This window comes from Cuculus canorus, chromosome 6 (genome assembly GCF_017976375.1).
Source record: "Cuculus canorus isolate bCucCan1 chromosome 6, bCucCan1.pri, whole genome shotgun sequence".
Classification (NCBI taxonomy): domain Eukaryota; kingdom Metazoa; phylum Chordata; class Aves; order Cuculiformes; family Cuculidae; genus Cuculus; species Cuculus canorus.
In genome coordinates, this window is record NC_071406.1 from 22,927,368 (window position 1) to 22,946,782 (window position 19,415).

General features: G+C 39.2%; 1 protein-coding gene across 4 annotated transcripts in view; it reads left to right on the forward strand.

Moving 5' to 3' along the window:
* RAPGEF4 (Rap guanine nucleotide exchange factor 4) overlaps window positions 1–19,415 on the forward strand; it is a 153,253-nt gene that overhangs the window by 41,866 nt on the left and 91,972 nt on the right. Inside the window, exon 1 of one of the 4 annotated variants that reach the window (XM_054070027.1) lies at window positions 766–1,139. The exons of the other annotated variants lie outside the window; for them this stretch is intronic. The gene's annotated coding sequence lies outside the window, so the exon portion shown is untranslated. Of the gene's footprint in view, window positions 1–765; window positions 1,140–19,415 lie in introns of those variants that run through there. 4 annotated transcript variants of the gene reach the window in all.

Sequence of the window (19,415 nt, forward strand, 5' to 3'; positions counted from 1 at the left end):
TTGTTTAATATTCAGGTATGGGTTTTGTTTCTTAAAGACAGGGAGGAATACTTATCGTCTGTGATCAGAAAGAGTAGCAGCTAGGACCAGCAGTGATGTGAGTCATTTTGACAGTGAGCGAACTTGTCAGAATGTTCCCATTTTCAAGAATAGATGGTCTAAGACATCTATTTTTTCCTAAATATTTTTCAAAGTCCTAATGAAAATTTAAACTGCTGTGCTTGTGGTGTCTTGAATTGAAAAGATCATAAATTACAGTTGTGTTTTACTGCTAAAATACTACTTGTTTACTGGAAAGTCAAAATAGTGACAACAAGGTTTAGTCATGTTCTTTCTACTGCCTTTAATAGCCGAATTCAACAGTCCCGTAGTGTAAAATATGTCAATCCCAAGGAGAAAAGAGAGACTTCATAATGAACACATACACTGTAAGGCACCGAAATGATTTTTAGCCAAATTGGTTTATAAGTTAAGTATTTTTAACATGTAAGGTACTTAACTTGCTTTTTTCATAAGCCCTGTTTGCATTAATTATTTTCACAGTCCACTTCTTTGGGATAAACTAGAGTTTCATTGCAGGTATGTAATACCTTTGTGTTACAAAGTGAAAATCCCGTGTTTTTGGCTGAAACGTTGGTGTATTACAGCAGTCTTTTGCCTAGAGCCGTCTGTGTAGGAAAATATTCCTTTAACAGAATAGATCACAAAAAGACTAGGGCAGACGTATTGGAACCATTCTTCTGTATCTCTGCCTCCTGTTCTTGCCAGAGACACTAAAAAAGAGTCTCAGTGGATAAAACCATGGTATTTGCGTGAGACTACCTGCTTTGCAATGGTTTCAGAAAGAAAAAAAAATATTGTGCTACATTCACTGGCTCTTTAATTCAGATTGCCAATGATAATGCAGAGTCTACCACTAAAGAAAGGTAGGATGCAGAAGCAGAAACATTAGTGCTAATCTGCTGCAGAAGGACTAGATAAATCAGCACAGCTCTCATACATCACTAAGAGGGAAGCTGATTGCAACTTGACCATGTGCCTAAGTGGTCACATCAGCAACAAGAACGGAGCATGGATAAAAAAACTAAAATGTACCCTTAGGGCTACTTGCTGTGCAGGACCTAGAAAAACATATCAATGTAAGTTTAAAATTTATTTTTTGTTGTTTACTTCTGTTGTAATTATTGTTGTTTACAAGATTATATTTTTATTTTGCATAGATTCAGGGGAAATATAATTGAGTGAAGCATAATACTGAGCAGATAGTAGTTTGATACTATTTATGTCTGTGAATAATAATGGGCTTTATTACTGTGTCTCAACATAGTTCTTTCTTTGAAGATGTTTCAATATTTAATCCTAGCAGTCATATCTGAGAAATTGAGTAAGGTTTTGGGTGAGGTGATAGTGAGATTTCTGTTATTAATTTCTGTCATCTAACGTTTCAAAATTATTTGAAAGACAGGAATGCCACAAATTATATATATATATGTATATTACTCCTACCATGAGAATTTTTCCTTTTCTTTACTCTTTTCACTAAGGAAAATGCTCATAAAGAGCATTTATTACTGAATAAAGTACAGATGGTAATTTTCTTACTGTTTTTAAAATTTGTGCAATTGTTTAATTTAATGTCACTTAAGCATCTGCAAAAAGGGAAGGCAGGGATGAGATGGAAAATGAATAAGTATTGATTGCTAGTCTGAAATTAAATTTTAAATGTTTTTGCAGTAAATCTGATTTCAGTTAATTTTTACTATATTAGGTTATCATATTTAAATTGAGGCTACCATATAGCAAACAAATGTGTGAAACTATCCTGGATAGCCCACATTTCCTGCTGTATCAAGCTATAAAGATGTTGTTGGTTGTAGCTACCCAGGAATTCCCTGGAATTCAGAGCAAAATGTTTAAATAATGCATAAAAAAGAAAGGTGGAATTTTACTGTTCAAATGTTACGGTGATACTTTGTTCAAAGGTAAGAAATGTATACCAGCAGCAACTGATGTGGAATCTCAGGCTTTTTCTCATGGCTTTAGGGACAGAGTCAGTGAAACCCAAGACCGGTCTTGCTGTGCAGTCTGAAAGAGAGGGAAGTTCAGAAGCACTTCTCAAAAAAACCCAGTAATGCTTTATTTATTTACTTATTTTTAGGAAGAGAGAAGGGCTTCAAGCAAACAAGTTTGCGAAATATGAAAAAGGAGTGAAGGATGCTTCAGTGATAGGAACTTGATAGAATAAGTGCAAAGTACGGAACAGCCATTTATTTTACGCTTTTGTAGCTGTGGCCAAATATCATAACAGGAGGCCTGCAAACAGAAGTAGCCTGCATGTGTTTAGTCTGAAAATGGTTTATTTTTGTGGCAATTGAAAAATGTAGGGATTGTTGTATGACTGTTGTCCGCTTCAGAGAGCTAAAATACTCAGAATGTGGGCTGATTTCAGGTCTTGAAACACAGATATTTTGTGTAGATCTTGGACAAAATAAAAATTAAGGTTTATCCATTAATAGTTATAACTTCACTATAAGAATAGTAGGTGGGAGTGGAAGAAGGGGAAGGTAAGGGTTTATGGTAAAAAGGATACTGATTCTTCCCAGCAGAATAAATAACCAGTCTGGCCAACTGGCAGATGAAACATGGACCGAGTATGAGAGTTTTTTTTTGTACAAAATATGCATATGCATGATAACACAGGCTCTCAGTTGTAGTCAGCCCCTGAAGCTGTGGTCCCTTTGGGAACCTATAGCTGAAAGAGTCTAACTTACAAAATAATAAACAGAAAAAGAGAGGAAATCTGTACAGCAACAGGAAGCAAAGAGGAATGGTGATTTCTTTGACCTTGTCACTTCAGTTCTAATGTACCCAATGTGGTGTTAAGTTGTAAATGCCATAGCAAATATTCCAATATTTTTGTTCTGTGAAATATTCTCCTTTCACACGTGGCACAAAAATATAATCAGTCTGGCTTCTCTTAATGGGGTTGTGCTTCTGTTGGTAAAATAAAGGCATCGTTCTTTTTACTGCAATCTGTGTTCATTGGAACAGCAGGAGGTTATTCTGGATACAAAGGTCATGAAGCAAGTAAGTAGTTTTCCTCTTCTTGTAACTGGACACAATCTGTAAAGGTTCCACTGAAGTTGTTTAGAATATGTAGAAATTCTATGTCTGCTGAGTTAGTCTACACTTGTGTTCATATTGTGATCTTAAAAGAAACATGTGCTTCTGTTTGTTTGTGGGGTTTCATAATGCAGTCATGCTTAAATTAGATTCCAAATGAATTGCGTGTGATAAAACTAGATTTAGGTTACTGCACATCTTTCTCTAGAGGGAAATTCTAAGTTTTTGTTTGTTACGCTGACTGTTCTACAGTTACCTGTAAGGTCTTTTGCTAGACTTCAGCCTAGTCTTCATTTCCACTATCAGTTTTAGTCAATAAATTTATGCTAATTATAGTTTGTTGTACTTCAGAGAAGAGTGTGCTAATGGACACTAGTCCCTGCACTTTCAGAGCTGCAAGGGTCTCACTGATGCCAATTTCAGTATATTGAATTTGCTTATACATACAGTATTTAGGCAAACAACATACAAAAGATTCTTGCTCCCATTGAGTTTAATGGAAAAGCTCCTATTAACCAAGGTTACTAAGGCAGGGCCTGAAACCTTAAAGCAGCGTGAACCTTATGGTGATATCTCACACAAACAAAAGGCTGTTCTGAGGGAGATGAGTATAATCGTAGAGGTTCAAACTGTTTTGATTAAATAGCATTTCTTCAAGTTTTCTGTCTACAAAACCATACTACTTCCACTTGAACGTGAAAGTCTGGCCTCTACTGTCTCTGTGTTGGTTGCAAAGAAAACTGTGCTGCCTGAAGGAGAGGCCCGTCAAATTCTGTGATACCAAAGGAGAAAGTGTACTGCTGTATTGCTGCAGTGAATACCCTGTGTTCCCATCTTGAAGCTTACCAGTTCTGCTGACCGGGACAAGGATTGACATAGCTTTCCTTCTTCATGCTCCTCCTTGTTCTTTCTGGGCTCTTGTGACTTCTGATGAAAGGAGAAACTATTTCACAGCTGTCCCAAGAGGCCCAAGAACCGTGGATCTTTGAAGTATGCAAGAAAAACTCCCATCCTGCTTTATGCACACAGGCCTAAGAGCTCATTGATTTCTTCCACAAGTTCAATAATTACTAATCCATCCACTGCATTGTCTGGAATGCTCTGTAGCACAACCAACTTCCAGCATAAAATGTTAACTCCCAAGCTGCAGTGTACAACGTAGCCACAGATCAACTCACATGCTTTCACAGCATCAGTTACTACCTGAAGTACGCCTAGAAAATTGTGATAAATGAGTTTGCCCTCGGACAGCATTGCACATGCTGTGAAGAGAATATGTGTGATAACTGTCTCAACAAAGTGAACTCTTATGTAAGTATCATTTTCTTCTTGGGAAACAGAGCATCTCTGGAAGGGGCAAGAGAATTTTACATGTAAGATGACTATAAAAGAAATAGTACCAATTACAGCTTACAAGAAAACCAAACAATTTTATGCCTCAGTTGTGTCCTCTAGCCAGATCTTGGAACCTGTGTTGAAAACCATTTAACAATTATAAGCTGTTACCAAAGAAGATCATACCTGTAATGGAATTTCCTTGGTATTTCTCCTTCTGGCTTTCAGATAGTCTTCCCAGCCTTCCTAATTGCTGTCTCTGAAGTGGATTTCTTCCAGAACATAGTGAACTGCATGGTGTCAGACTGCTCGGGCACACACAACCCTGATCTCAAATGGGTAGCTGCTAAAGATGACCATTCATCTGATGTTACAGTCTTGTTTAAGGGAAACTTAAAATGAAAGTATGTTTGAAAAGCTGATCATGCAGACTGATGTCTGTAACTTTGTAATTCGGGGAAAATCATAGACTCCTAATCAGGGTGCCATTGTCTGGTGAAGTTTTGGGATGCTTTCACAGTTTTTGTTACCTCTGTTATTATCCTGGAAAGTAAATAGTTACATATTGGATAACCATATGGATGATGTGTTAGTGTATTTTAAGAAGATTGCTCAGATGGCTTGGAGCCCATAATGGCAATGCCAGGATTTTTATGTGCTGAAAATCTAAACAAGTAAATGAATGATGAAGGGAGCAGGCACTGAAAAGAAGAATGAATGATAAAATATAGAATTCATTTTTAACATTGGTGATGGAGATCGGGGTCATGGGAGAACTGTAGCGTGGCTTTCCATACTAGGCTTTGGCCATGTGTAATTAGCTCCCAGTTTGAGCTAGGGGTGCAGTATAGGCATTTTCTCCTTGTTTCCAGTCACAGGATGAGGATGTTCCTGCCTCTGTTTTGTATCTCCTCAGTGACTCCAGCTAAACTTCCCAGCAGAGGACGTGGAGGCGCAGGTTGAACTTTTCCCTGCAAGTCCGTACAAACCCCATTTCTCAACCTACCAACTTACCATAACAACTTATTGTGATAACAAGGCCATTGAAAAACCTGGCATTGTTTTCCTTTGACAGATGATGAGTGGTGAGAGGAAGGAAGGAAGGAGGCAGAAAGAAAGGTGTGAGCAATAATGCAAAGAAAATTCTTGAGGCACTGAGTTAATGCCTTCAGGGAGGGGTGCCTCATCATTTTTATTCTGTGCTTGAGCACTGCTTGTACAATATATACATATATTTTCAGTTTGTTTGAGTGAAAAAGGATGCTGAAAAAGGACCCTGTAATCCAAGTCCTGCTTACTGCACTGTAAATTTAACCTCGCTGAAGGAAAGGAACTGTTTGAAACACTGTCATTTTCATATAGTCAGGATTTTCCAGGACCTGTAAAGCACGTAATTCTTGTAACAAGAAAGCTTCAGATGTTTTAAACCCCGGTAATTTTTCATCCAGCAAAGAGATTTGAGAAATACTCAGGCAGCAAGCTTTCTCTTAGATGAGACAGAGTGAGCTGTTTTGTATCAGGAGCTGCATTTCCTACTTTGCTTCCTCTGCCAGAAATTCTCTTGCCAGAAACTCTGTCATTTCGGCTTTTAGCTGTTTTAGAGGGGAAGGAAGTTAACCATCTCTGTATCACCAATCACTGCAAGAGAGAATCTGCAGACAGTGAAAGGCTATGGAAAGCTGATAATTGCACACAAATGCATAATTTCCCCAGGCCACAATAAGCAGTGATAAAATCTCCAGCTCCATTTTACGCTGGGGAGATACTTCAGATCTAGGCCTTTAATATTAAAGCGATCTGTGGACGATTCCAAAACTACAGGGTGGCAAATGTTTTTGTTTCATGGCTGCAACTACTTTTCCTGTTTTGCTGCATATGCAATTAACTTACAGCCAGTACCATGTTCTGGTACTGTCTTTGAAGGAACAAGCAAGCACAGGTTAGATTTTTCACAAAATTAATTTTTTTTGTTTTTACACAAAATTAAAATGTAATCTTGAAAATTTCCAATGTTTGGCTACAAGAATCAAGCCTTTCTCCTCTTTAATCTAGATATGTTTGTATAGATCACATAGGCTTCAGTGGAAAGCCATTACATGCATTTGATGGAGAGTTTGATGAAGAGCAGTTGATGACTGATAAAGCAATCTGAAAGTTTAAACACACATGAGACAATCTGGATTTTTTTATATAATGTGATAACAGTGTTTCTGACTCTGTGTTGTTCTTCACTCTGTGGGTAGGCTATGTTAGTAGAGAGTGTTTAAATGTAATTGTGGAGCTCAGCTTGATGAGAGTTAGTACGTAGTGCTCAGCAGTCGGAGAGACTTCTCTTGATTTCATTGGTTGGTAGTCATGTCAAGAATTACTGCTTTAGTGAATGCAGCATTCCAGACTGCATCTCGGTCAAATGAATTATTCCTTCCACTTTTCTGGGGAAGAGAATATCCAGAGTCCAGATTTGAAGGGATTTTCTTCAGTTTTGGTATCTCACCTGAGAAGAGCAGTCAATATTTTTTGCAAGTGTAACTGCTGTAATGTATTTGCTGTCTTTGCCAAGAGGCAGTCAGTGAATGCTTGCAAAGTAAGGGTTTTGGGTGAGGAATAAAAAAGCGTAACAGAAGAGAGACTGTGCGAAGGATTAAAGTGACTTGTGATGTATCGGCTTTTTTTTTTTTTTAAATTACAATCTGTAGTGTGCTAATAACTTCATGGTAATGATGACTATAGTGGTTTTTAACTTTGTTGTATGTGTGGTGCCTGATAGCCACTTGTGAAAGTGCCTAGCACCTATACGAAACATTCTGTGACATTTGTACAGCAGTGTTGGTAGCAGTGGTAGTGGCGTGGAGTGTTACAAAACAAGAAGGTTGAGCAGAATTGAATCATAGACTTTCTGAAGGAGCTGGAGCAGTGGAAGACTAACAGAAAGCTGTTAAAGCAGTACAGCTCCCACTTCAAATACACAGAGAGCAAATGATCAAAAATACAAGCTCACTTGCATTCTTTGTTATTCGGTAACACTTGTTCCCATTGAACCTAGTCTTGAAGGCACTGGTGCTGCTTTTCACCTCAGTGTGCTCTCCCTAATTCACTGTATTTTCACTTGGATATGTATATAAAGTCCTCCAGATAACCTAAGCACAAAATCCTGCATAGAAAGAATTTTATGAAAATGCTGGATGTTAATGCTCCAAAGGAAACTAGAGTATCTCCTGGGATTAGTGAGTAGGTGGGTGGAGTTGATTGCCTCAGGCATAGCCTGGGGCTGTTAATTCCATCTAGTCATTAATCCCCCTGTAATGCCCTGTACTGATGCCACAGTTCCTGTTACAATGCAGAAATAGAAAGATGACTGACCTATGGATTTTGATGGCTTATGTTATTCTTATGATGATTGCTTATATTTCTAAAGGCTTGTCCCTGTAGTGTTGGACAGAGTTTCAGTTTATAGCTTTGTGTATTTCCAGAGAATTAATGCTTTATTTACTTACAGGAAGACTGCAACAGTGTTATTAGCATTGTGTTTTAAAAAAGACCTCCTGAAATATTAATGAATTGATTTCAATACCAAAATAAATGGTTATAAAGGAGAGACTAGTTATAAACCATTTAGCAGCAATTGTCATCACATGCCCTTTACATGCATGCTCAGGTACTCAAAAGTACACAGTGAAAAAATTCCTGGGCAAATCTTGAAGTATGGAAGGAAAAAGTTCAGGAGCAAGAGCCAGCCCCCAGCTCCCAGCTTAGCAGATCATGTGAACACACATGACTCTAAGCAGCGCAGAGTTTAGGTAGCAAACAGCAGCTGTGAGAAGTTCCAGAATGCTAGACTTGGATGTCTGTTTAAATTATCTTAAAATGATTTTACTCAAGAAGAAAGTTATTACTCTGACCTTTACATAGAGTCCTTCTTCGTCAGGGATCCCCAAGTGTTTTACAGATGCAGAAGTTTAGTACTGACATGCACATGTCAGTGGGAAAATAAACGGACTGACTGCACCATGGTTGCACAGAACTTTGGCAATGCAGAAATATGACTACAGATGGGCTTCACTGCTGCAGTCCCTGAAAGACCATACAGCAGTACTGCGTAGCAGGTCAAGAAGTGTGGGATACTTTACTCAGCTGAAAACATAGGTGAGTTAATATTGCTAGACTGTATGAGAACAGTGGTAAACTGCTTTAAAAAGAGAACCAGCAGCATCTGAGCTCTCTATAATTAGCACTTGTGGTGAAGACATAGATAGTATTGCTGAAATGTGAAATTCCACACTACATTGATTCCAAGGAAGAGGGTATGCGGTTGTTTGAGGGTTGATTTAGGATAAATACCCACTTCCTACGGTGCTTCCTGTGCTTATTATTTACCCAGCTGGGCCTTGTTTAGTTTATGAATTCAAAATTCATCACAGCAGAGTGTGTTGGGACATACTAGAGTAAAAGAGGAGGCTTAGTCTTTTGGTATACTAAAAAGATCTGAAACTTAAAGAATAATATTTCTAGTGAAAGTTGTGCCTAAAGTTTAGCAGCGGTGGTATGGAAGAAGGTTGGCATATGGATTCCTGCCATCCTCCTTATATGTGAAATCCTGTTGACCCATGTGCCTATCTCATACACATAGAGGGAGAATACCCTAGAGCCAAAGTTCTTTCATTTTACAGAGATTAGTTGGAATTCTTTTCCATTCTGTTATGTTTGCCAATACTAACATTTCAGCACCTTCCTTTGAAAACCAGTGTTTTCAGAATGGGTGTTTTTCAAATGCTTTGTTACTCCTTTTCTACCCTCTGACTTTACTGTTACAGTTTGGCTTGATGCTGTGCAGGAGGAGAAGAGATGAGGGAAGGAGGAGGTGGTAAACCTCTTGCACTGCTTACTGCCCACTCTCCCCCTTTCCACTGGCTCAAAATAAATTCTGCACTGTTTACAGAGCTATTAGAGAAGAAGAGAGGTGGGAGGGAGGAAGAGGAGAGGAGAACAAAGTGAGAATGGGAGGAAACCTTCACCCTCTGGGATCGTTGTGAGACAAACATGCATCCAGTCACTCATCGGAGAATAGCTGTAATGTAAATTAGACCATTTTAGTGCATAATGAGGATTTAATCTTCTATAACTGGGAGTCAGCTAATGTCTTTATTTTATTTCTCTGTGACTCAAGAACTTAAACTTGAACAAGTGCAATGATGATTTGACTCAGCAAAATAGTTCCTTCGAGACTGTTTACCAGGTGACCCAGGGGAGCTGACTGAGGTGATCCTGGTCTTCCTTGAAGGTATGGATGAGGTTTTATGAACTGTTCATTTTTGGACTGCCCAGTCCTGCAGAAACCCACCTGGGATTGTGCTAGCTGGCAGTAAATGCATGGTACTGAAAAATTCATGTGAAATTAGGGGTTATGTCTTCATACCAGAAACATGAAAGTAACTTTTTTTTTTTAGCAGATCTCCTGTCTGTTAGCTTTGATCATCCATAGGATCTGGAGTATTCCAGACTTCTGTTTCAAATGTTCTTCTGTAGATAGGAATGTCTGAAACTGAGGGGACGATGTGTGGAGCTGCAGACCTAACTCAGCAGAATTTAATGTGTGTTGGACACCCAGTGGAGGGTCACAATACCAGTATATACAGGGACAACTAGAAACCACTGGGCTAAACCCATCAAAAGATACTAGTGACTTCCTGCAGCTTGTCTAAAGTGTTCCAGAGAGGGGTGAGCAATCTTTATGTGCTGTTTCCAAAGAGACATTGACTGCAGTTTGATGCTGATTTATTGCTGTTTGAATTTATCTAGTCTGAGTTTCCTTTTTCTTTGAAAGGACTTTTTTTTTTTCCAAATATTTTTAAACTTCCTTCCTGATGTTTGTCTTTTTTCCAGATTCCAAAATTAGATCAAGTCACATTTCCTCATGGAACTTCTGCTGCAAGGAGGCATTGAGCTTTTGCAGCCCCTAGTCTGAAGGTGCCTGCTCCAGTGGATGACCTGCGCTGTCATGCACGCTACCCAAAACCAATTGGACAATGGCAAACTTTAAAAGTTAATGCATGTCCTGATTACTGTCCCTTCTCCTTCAGCTTGTGCTTTCTGACTCTTGCTTGGTGTTGCTGAGTCCTATTTGTTGAAGGTACTATTTAATCCATGACTTGTCTGCCCCATTCTCATTTGACCTTTTAACTGTTAAAGCAAAAAGTTGTTTTAAGAATGGGCTTGTCAAATAGAGCATATCTCTTCTCTTCAAAGACCTCTGAGGATGAATATGTGATTAAAATGTGACTGCAGCTTTAAAATGGGTGCCCTGTGTCTTTTTGTAAATGAATGACTAACAGACTTTTGAACTGTCTAGTTTTTAATTGGTAAATTGTTCAGTGAATGCTTCAGGGGGAAATGCAGGGAAGGGTGAGGAATTAGTTGATTTTTTTTTTTTAGGTAAATTCATTACCTCTAATTCCTAGAGGTAATCTAAAGCTGACAAAATCCCCAAGTGCATCCACAGATTCAGTTTAAATTTTGTCTCTGGAAATGAGGAAGAGGGCATGCTCCAAGACATGGGATAAACCTCAGAGCCTGACTTGAGCAGCCCCATATCAAAACCAGGAGTTTAGGTTTGTGGTCATCTTAATGGTGTCTGTACCTGTGACCCATGCAGCTGCTGCACCATTCTGTTTGCCTGCTTCTGTTTGCCTTCTGCTTTCTTTATGAACTCCAGCGAATGGCTGCTGGTATCTGCTCTTGAAAGAGCGTGCAGACTAAATGCCTATCCGTTTCAATACTTTGATGGATCAGAAGGGCAGCCAAGTCTTTAGTTGTGATTGTATGCTCTACGGAAGACTTTAGGACAGTCAGCATGGAGAGGGAAAATAATGGGTTGATTTATTGTACAATTACCTAAATGCGCAACTGGAACTCTTGACACTCTATCAGTCTGCTGGAAAATATTGCAGAATAGGGTATCGGGACAAGGAAAGAGACATAGCATTACTCTATTTAATTTTAATTTTGAGTTCGAAAGTCTTGATAACACTGTGTAAGGAGAAGAGACTGTCCCATTTGATGTGTTTCAGTCTGATGTTGCTATCTTTGCTTCTGTAAGTAATATAATCCAATGTAACAGCTCATGAGAGCTGAGATAAGACACAAAGGGTTCCAGAAACAGTCTGTTTGAGTAGGTCTCTTACTGAGTCATTCTTTGACTAATTTTCTTTTCTTAATAGTTGGCTGCTGACTTCTTAGTAGAAATGGAACAGCAGAAAGTATTTTAAACTGAAAGAACAAAGCCTGAAGGGCTACGGTTATTTCGAAAGTACTCCCAAAAACCAGAAATCTCGGTAGAAGTCAGATGTGCAAGCAACTTCTAGTACCTGGATTCTCCCTGCCCTATGGAGAGGCCAAGGATTAGGGGTGCTAGCTGCAGTCAGAGATATTTTTTTTTTTTTGTGCTGCATGATCTGGAATTGGACACAGTTGACTAAACTGTGTGAGACATTGCGTGCAAATTCAGGGTGGACAGGAGTCAACTGTTGCTTTAACTTTTCTTTTGGTGGAAAAAGGGCCATTATTTTTAATGAGGAGAACGATTATACATATATATATATATATATATGTATATATCTTGAATCACCTTCATGTTACTTTTTTCTTTTCTGGCTGATGTTAATTAAGTTACTTCAGTGAGATACTCTGAAATGCAGTATGGAGTGGAATATGTACAGTATGTACGTAGATGTGCATTTTCATTTCCATTGAGAAACTGCTAAAATGTTATATATAAGACATAAAACCAACTTAGTGTAACATTGCAAAGCAAAACCCAGTGCTGTGTTGATTTTTTTTTTTTTTTTTTTTTTAGAGTTTTATAGTATGCTTTGGTTACTTCTGTAAGTGTCTAACTGGTCTTGTGCAGAAAAATGTGGCTATTTTCTTATGTTGCAAAGACGCAAATGTCTCAGGATTTTCCTTGCCCCTTTCTGACTGTTCTTCCTTGGCTGTGCAGCAATTTCTTAAAGACCCAAATCTATTCTCTCATCACAGTAGGGCCCGCTGCTTGATTTTGCAGACCTGGCTAGGCAGATGACATGTTTGACACAGGAGTAGGAACCAACTGCTGGCAGGGCATAGTCCATTTTCGCGTTGAATGCTTTGTACTGTAGAATGATGGCCAACAGCCATGGGCTGCATGGAAACATGTGAAGGAGTTGGATGTAGTCTGCATCTGCACTGGTTCTTTAGAAGGGGAATTAAAAAAAAATTTATAGACAGAGTAACATCATGTATTGCTACTAAATGTCATCAGTGTCTGCTACAAAGTTTTAAAGCTGTAGATGTAGGTGATTACATGATGAAGAATAGAATGCCTCCGGCACCAAAGAGGATGCAAGAGAGTTGCAAGAGGATGGTATTTAATAGCTACATCCATTATTGTACTTGAACTTCTTGAAGAGTACATTGTATAGAGCTGTACCTGAATGAAAGCTTAGCATTTGACATCTTTGTTGAAGTAAGCCTTACTATGTTAGAGCAAAAAGAGCATTTTAAAAAAATGTTTTGTTACAACTTTTATTTAGCATTTCAAGGTTAAAAAACGGTGCAGCTGTGGTGACTTCTATGACTAACATAAAAGTCTCAGTGGGTTGGTTCCAGGTGCACTCCTCTCTTAGGATGCCCTGATTTTAGACAGTAGCTTTGGTTTTACTGATATTGGCGATTCCTGTCACTTCTGAAATGGACACTGAAGAGCAAGGAATGAGTTTTTCAGTGATCTGCAAGATACATTTTCAAAATATCACAGAAAAGTTTTGGACCCGGGCTGACCTTACCAGTGGGTAGCGGTGCCCCAAACAGCTGGCTGGCTTTCACCATCTTTGGAGGGCTGCTCCTCCTGGAAGTTTCGAGGGTTAGTCATATGGCTTGGTAATAAAACATATGTGGCAGTATCTCCTTTTTTTTAACATTAACAATCTGAACTCAAAAGCAGCTGTATGTATCTTGTACCCTGGTAATTTAGATTTTAATGGTGTGCAGCAACAGCAGTAGCTCAGTGAAAAGGTTTTTAGAAAAAATTGCTTGTGGTGTATGAAATATTGGCCTAGCCAAAATGTTTAGACTCCAGGAATGTTGTGTTGAATTGGACAGAATGGAGTCCTGGGAGGAATATATAGTCCCTGCAATGCTGCTGGACAGAAGGTTTTTTAAGTCATAATGGAATTGTAATTAAAATTCTGCTGGCCTTTCACTGATGGTCCTGACTGTCCTCTGTACAGAACACTTCTGAAATGTAGTTTATCATAACAGAGTTCCTCTGCTCTCTCCTAGCTTACTCACAATGGGAAAAGGTTTTCCAGTTAGCTAAGAGAGCCTTGTCAATCCCTAGTTACCCTTGTGCCCAAGCTCCTGGTTTTGTGCCAGCTTACTTGCTTTTACCCTTAACCATATTCATCTCCTGGGGAGACAGTGCTGTCTTACCAGACTGGAGTTGCCCTGAACAACCAGCATAATGGTTATAATTAGGGCTGCTGTTTTCAGAAGCTGCCCCTGACATTAAAGGAAACAAAATTGGCCCAGTGCTTACCACTTTGGAAAAGCCATCCTCTTTGGAAAAAGCATTTTAATTCTGAATAAAACATTGGGTTGGCTTTTAGCTCATGAATGGCACTTTATTCCACTTCAATAAATATCAGTACTGACAAGAAACTGCATCATGTCATGACCTTATGTAAGTGCGTGGCAATGTTCCAAGTTAATCTTGGATATAATTGCCACAAGTGTGTAGGACAGGTTTTGTAGGTGTTTTATTCCTAGCTAGGCAGTGATTTTGCAAACAGGGTCTGTAACCTGACATTTGTCTAGGCTCCATGGACTAGTCCTGGCTTTAGACGCTGACAGTATCTCAGGTACTTCCTTCCCACACTCCTACTGAAGAGTTTGCTTCTTCAAGAAGCATGTGGCAGTTGAGTGTTGACAGTCAACTGAGGAGCTAAAATTTTATGGAAAGGTTTGGAAAGCAATATTGCTTTATTAACAGGAAAAGTTCAAGCAGTTAAAGGTCACTGGAAGATAAACGCCCTCTCATCCTGCTTGTGTTCTCCAGAGTCCAGGAGGAAGGGAGGTCTACCGGTGTTCAACCAGGGAAACAAGTATTCCTCTTGCTTCACTGAGCCTCTGAAGCGGGCAGTCTGCTTTCTGCTTGGACCACCAGATGAAGCACGTAATACCTCATCTTCTGCAGCTTTAGAAGCTTCTAGTAGTGCTGTAAGAACACTCCCTGCAGAGTTCCAACCCGTAGTTGCATGCCCTTGTTGAGTATTGTCATTACGAAGGTGAACTTCTCCATCATGGTTCCCCGTTTTAATTTTGTATTTGAGTAGAGAGTCATCTTCATTTAATAACCCTCTTATTGGAGGCTTGATATAGATAGGAGTTCATAACCTCACGTGGAAGCCCCAAGTTGTCATATGCTTCTTGTGGGATTGTCAGGAGGGCCAGTGCTTAGGTAACTGCATCTGCAAATGCTTAAAATGCCAAATTCTGTCCCTGGGGTCACTGAATGTCAGTGCTGCTTAGTCTTTGAAATGCCTAAGTCATTGCTGTAAGTGGAGCACGGTTGCTTAAGTCATTCTGGTCCTTTGGGAAATTTTGGACCCTCTGCTTGTTTGCCAGTTAAATAGGGAAGGTTATTTTGTTGCAGATGCTTTGTGTAGGCTATCACTCAAAATATTAACATTAGGAAGTGTAGACTTCTGCCAGATTTCTCTTGACATTTTTTATTTAGTGCAGAGAAAAGCAGATTGAGTTTCATCATTTAGTGTTTGATGGAAGGCCCTCTCTCTCTCAGTGCTCTGTTTCTATACAGCAATCAAATCCCACATACTGTACTATATTCTGCCAGGAAATCTGCCAGTGCTGCAGAGCCATTTTCCATAAAGAAGGATTTTCAGCTATTTTTTCTTCTGCCTTGGTAAGATTTGGAATGGTTCTTTCTACAATGCCAGTTGTACATAAACCAGGAAATTATATACTGTTCTCTTGCTTACTGAGCAGAGAGAAGAATCTACTTTTAAAACCTAGCTGGGAGAGATTGCTCAAAATGCCAAGTTTAAAGAGGCAGATCAAGTGTGGGAGATCAGAAGGCAAGACAGAACTTGTCTGAATGTGACAATGAATGTTAAATTTCAGCTGAAATGCAGTTGATGTACTGACAGCAAAGGGAATGTACTGAATATATAACCATTGTGGATATATGCATGGGGTTTTGTATTGTAAGATAATCAAATGAGTAGTTCTTTGTACACATTTACTGACATGTGAGAATCTCAAGAGAGCTCTAATGATCTATATTAAAGAGATATGAGCCCAATTATGTGCTGTAGTGTTTGTCTGTTCCTCAAGGAATGTGATGTTAGAATAATATTATTTTGGTCAGCAGTTTTATGGGATCCTTAATGTACATATCTTGAAGAGTTTTACAACTATTAAGCACTTAATTCAGTACCATTCCACTGTGCTGTGTTCACAGGGATGGTGATGCACTCACTGATTCTAGAGTTTATGTTAGAATTCCTCATGAATAATCCTCATGCTCAGCTGCTCACAGCTGGCCTGCAGATTCTTCCTACCTGGCCTACAGCTTTTTTGTGTCAGGTACTGGGAAGCAGCTGTTTGGCCAACATGCTGCCCAATGCCAAGTGCCTCCTGCTGCCCCTCCGGCGGTTTCAGTGTCTGCAAACTGAACTCTGCTGCCTGACTGTCCAGGAAGAGAGTGTGGCCTGGGCTGCGTGTCAAGGGGCCACCACAAAACTGGCCTCTGGATGCTGTAGCTGCAGTGGTTTGACCGTGCTGCTGCTAGGCATGAAAAGAGAGCCATAAAGGAAAACATCAAACGTTGTATTAATTCTCATTAATAAGCAGCATCTAACATAGGACACTGAGAATTATAGTTGTAAGAAGCTACATCTTTTATCTTTCAGAAAATTCTAAAACAATGGTAAATTGAGCTATGATTTGGGTCAGACTCTGTAGCATTTTCTACTAGATGGAGACACTTCAGGAGTTGTTTATATGCATGCTTGTTACTGGTCTTTATGCTGTTTAAAGCAATGGTGATACATTGAGCTAAAATGTACTTCTGTGCAAGTCTGACAAAAGACAATCAATTTCTCTACTAGGACTGCTGCTCCAACAAAGAAAGTGTCATTTGAGTCCAAATTCTTGTCACTTTTAGCTTTCATCTTGTGGTAGCTTGCAACAGCTTTTCTGGCCACTATCGTCTCCTTCTGTTATAAGTATACACTCTGGAAACCTCTCCTGAATTACGTCTCTGTTGCTCTAATTAACCTATTATAAGAACATTATTTGAGTTTTGCGTCTCTTGGAAAAAACTCGTGCTGGCATGAAACTGGAGTAACTAACACATTGGTGCATCAGACCATTAGTTTATGTCTTGAGGCAGAGCAAATCAGCAGGCCTTCACTGGCAGTGTTGGTCTTGCTTGGCATCTTGGTTTATTTTACATCTGCTCTTTTTTGCTCATTTCTTTATTAAAATGGCACCTTTGGACATCTGTAGCAATTTTCCTTCTTAAGAGGACAGATTTGATCCATGGTATTGTTGACAGAAGATTCTCTATGAAGTATTCAGGTACTAGCACTTTTTTCCTCTCATCTGGGTTTTCACACTTGTTCCTGTTTGCAGGAATGCTTAGCTCTATCTGGAGCTGACACTTGCTGTGCAGTACACTTATGCAGTAGGTCTGCAAGCCTCTTTATGCTGCTCTTTCTAATCATGTCAGATTTGTAATACCCATCTAATTTTCTAAACTTGGGTGGTACCAGTGATGTGAAAACCATGATTTTGCCATGAAGAAACACTCCAGCTGATTTTCAAGACAGTGACAAGAGTATGTCATACCTATTTCATACAGCTTGTATTTACTGCTTTTGGAACCTACTGTGATTTCCTTCAGTTTGGAGGTGAAAACCATTTCTGAAATTATGTGATTCTTCTGTAGCATCAAGGCTGTGGTGAGGGCCTTTTAAGTCCTACGCTCACCCGTGTTCCATATTGATGGCAGTGCAACAGAGCCTGGAAATAGAAGAGGGCCAAGACACAGCTGGAACATAGGCTGCCTGCATGTGTCCCTTCCCAAGGATGAAATTTCCCACTGCAGAAATAAACAGCACATCTCCTCAAGGCTATGGAGTAGTCAGACTTCACATTTCCCAGTTTGAACCAGTTTTGATTCAAGTATCAGATATGATGAGCGAGTGGCATACTTGGGAATATGACAGAGATCTGAGGTTTGATCTGCAGTAGTAGTGGGCAATATGCCTTCATATCTGAAGACAGATGATCTTCAGTGTTCTTGGAACAGATCAAGGACTACAAATCAGCTTTGCTGAAGCCAGTGAAAATTTATGTCAGCTGAGGATCTATTCCAACACATATGTATGTAATGGACTTCAGAGTTACACAAATAATAATATTTTCTATAAAAGACAGAGGTTACAGTGGCAATCTTATCTAAAAGATACCAAGATTTTAACAGAAATATGAAGTTTATAAAACTAGAGTGATGGTATAATGCTAAAATTGCATTCTGTGATGCTCCCTAAAGAAGCAGCTAGTAATATGTAGGGGAATATTTGTAAATTGAAAACTGGCCAGCTAAATATGTTAGACATACGTGTACAGCTTCATTATTCAATAACACTGAAGGCCCCTCAGTGCTATCAAAGGAAGACAGATAAATTAAACAGCGATTACCCCTTGAAAAAATGTGATATGGGAAAAAATATTTTTGCTTTATTTCCAATGTGTTTGATTTTTATTACAATATAGTTTGCAAAATTTGTCTCTAGTATGGTTTGAGTTGTAAGTTAATGGAAGAATTATGCGAAATGCATTTAGATGTGAAGGCAGCTTTTTCTCTCTGTTAATGAAACTTTTCTTAAAGGCTGTTCTGTAATTACACTTTTGGCCTGGTGGATAATGCCTTGTTCTCATGTGCAAGTCATTTGATTCCTGTGGTGCCTCGTAATGCTCATGAAGCATGGTCTCTTGCAGTGTGACTCATTCTGTAGCTTATTTTACTGCATATTCTATATAAAGACTTTCTTTGAACGGAGAGTGGGTGCACAGCATCAAAGTGCCAATAAAAAGCTTTGTCTGTCTTGTTTCACTACAGAGAAAGAGCCCTACAAAAATAGACTGAAGTGTAGGTCATTGCAAATGAGGTAGCCCTTCAATTAAGAAGTATTCTAACTCTAGTATTACCAGTGACCTCATCTTCTAGAGGGACTGGAAGTCTCATCCCAATATAGCAATACCCTTTCTTCAAGAATTCATCATTCTTCTTGCTGTCAGAAAAAGGGTGAAGTACAGCAGGTTACTTCTCAATAAAACCTGGCTCTCTTCTATCAGGAGCGCATCAGAATGCCCGTGTATATTTTTCACCACTGTAATAGCAGACAATAAGAATGCATTCCAAGCCAGAGCTGCCTGTTTGGGACACTTGGCACCTTCAACACTGGTGTCCACAAAAACCTGAAAAATCGCAACTTTAGGACATCAGCACACAGTCATAATGAAAACAGTTAGAAGCATTGCTAATAATAAGAATTGGAGTCACAAAGTAAGTTTGGGATATAAATATGATCACAGCCAATGAAAATTATTGAAAAGTTTTTCTGTGAGTGAAAGGACTGAAAAAACTTATTTCCTTATCTTTTTTGCTCTTTCCTGCCACCAGTACTTAACATAACTCTTGCTTGATTGTAGACAATGCATGTGGCATTTGGAGTTAGACCTGTGCGGATTAGCCAACCGACACGTGCAGGGTGGTCAGCTGGCTGTTACCTAGTGAAGTGAGTGACAAAGAGTGCTGCTCTCTTTTCCCTTAGTAGTGACAATACATTTGGGACCTCCTTCCTATCACTAATTTCTGTTTATCTTCTAGGACCTTA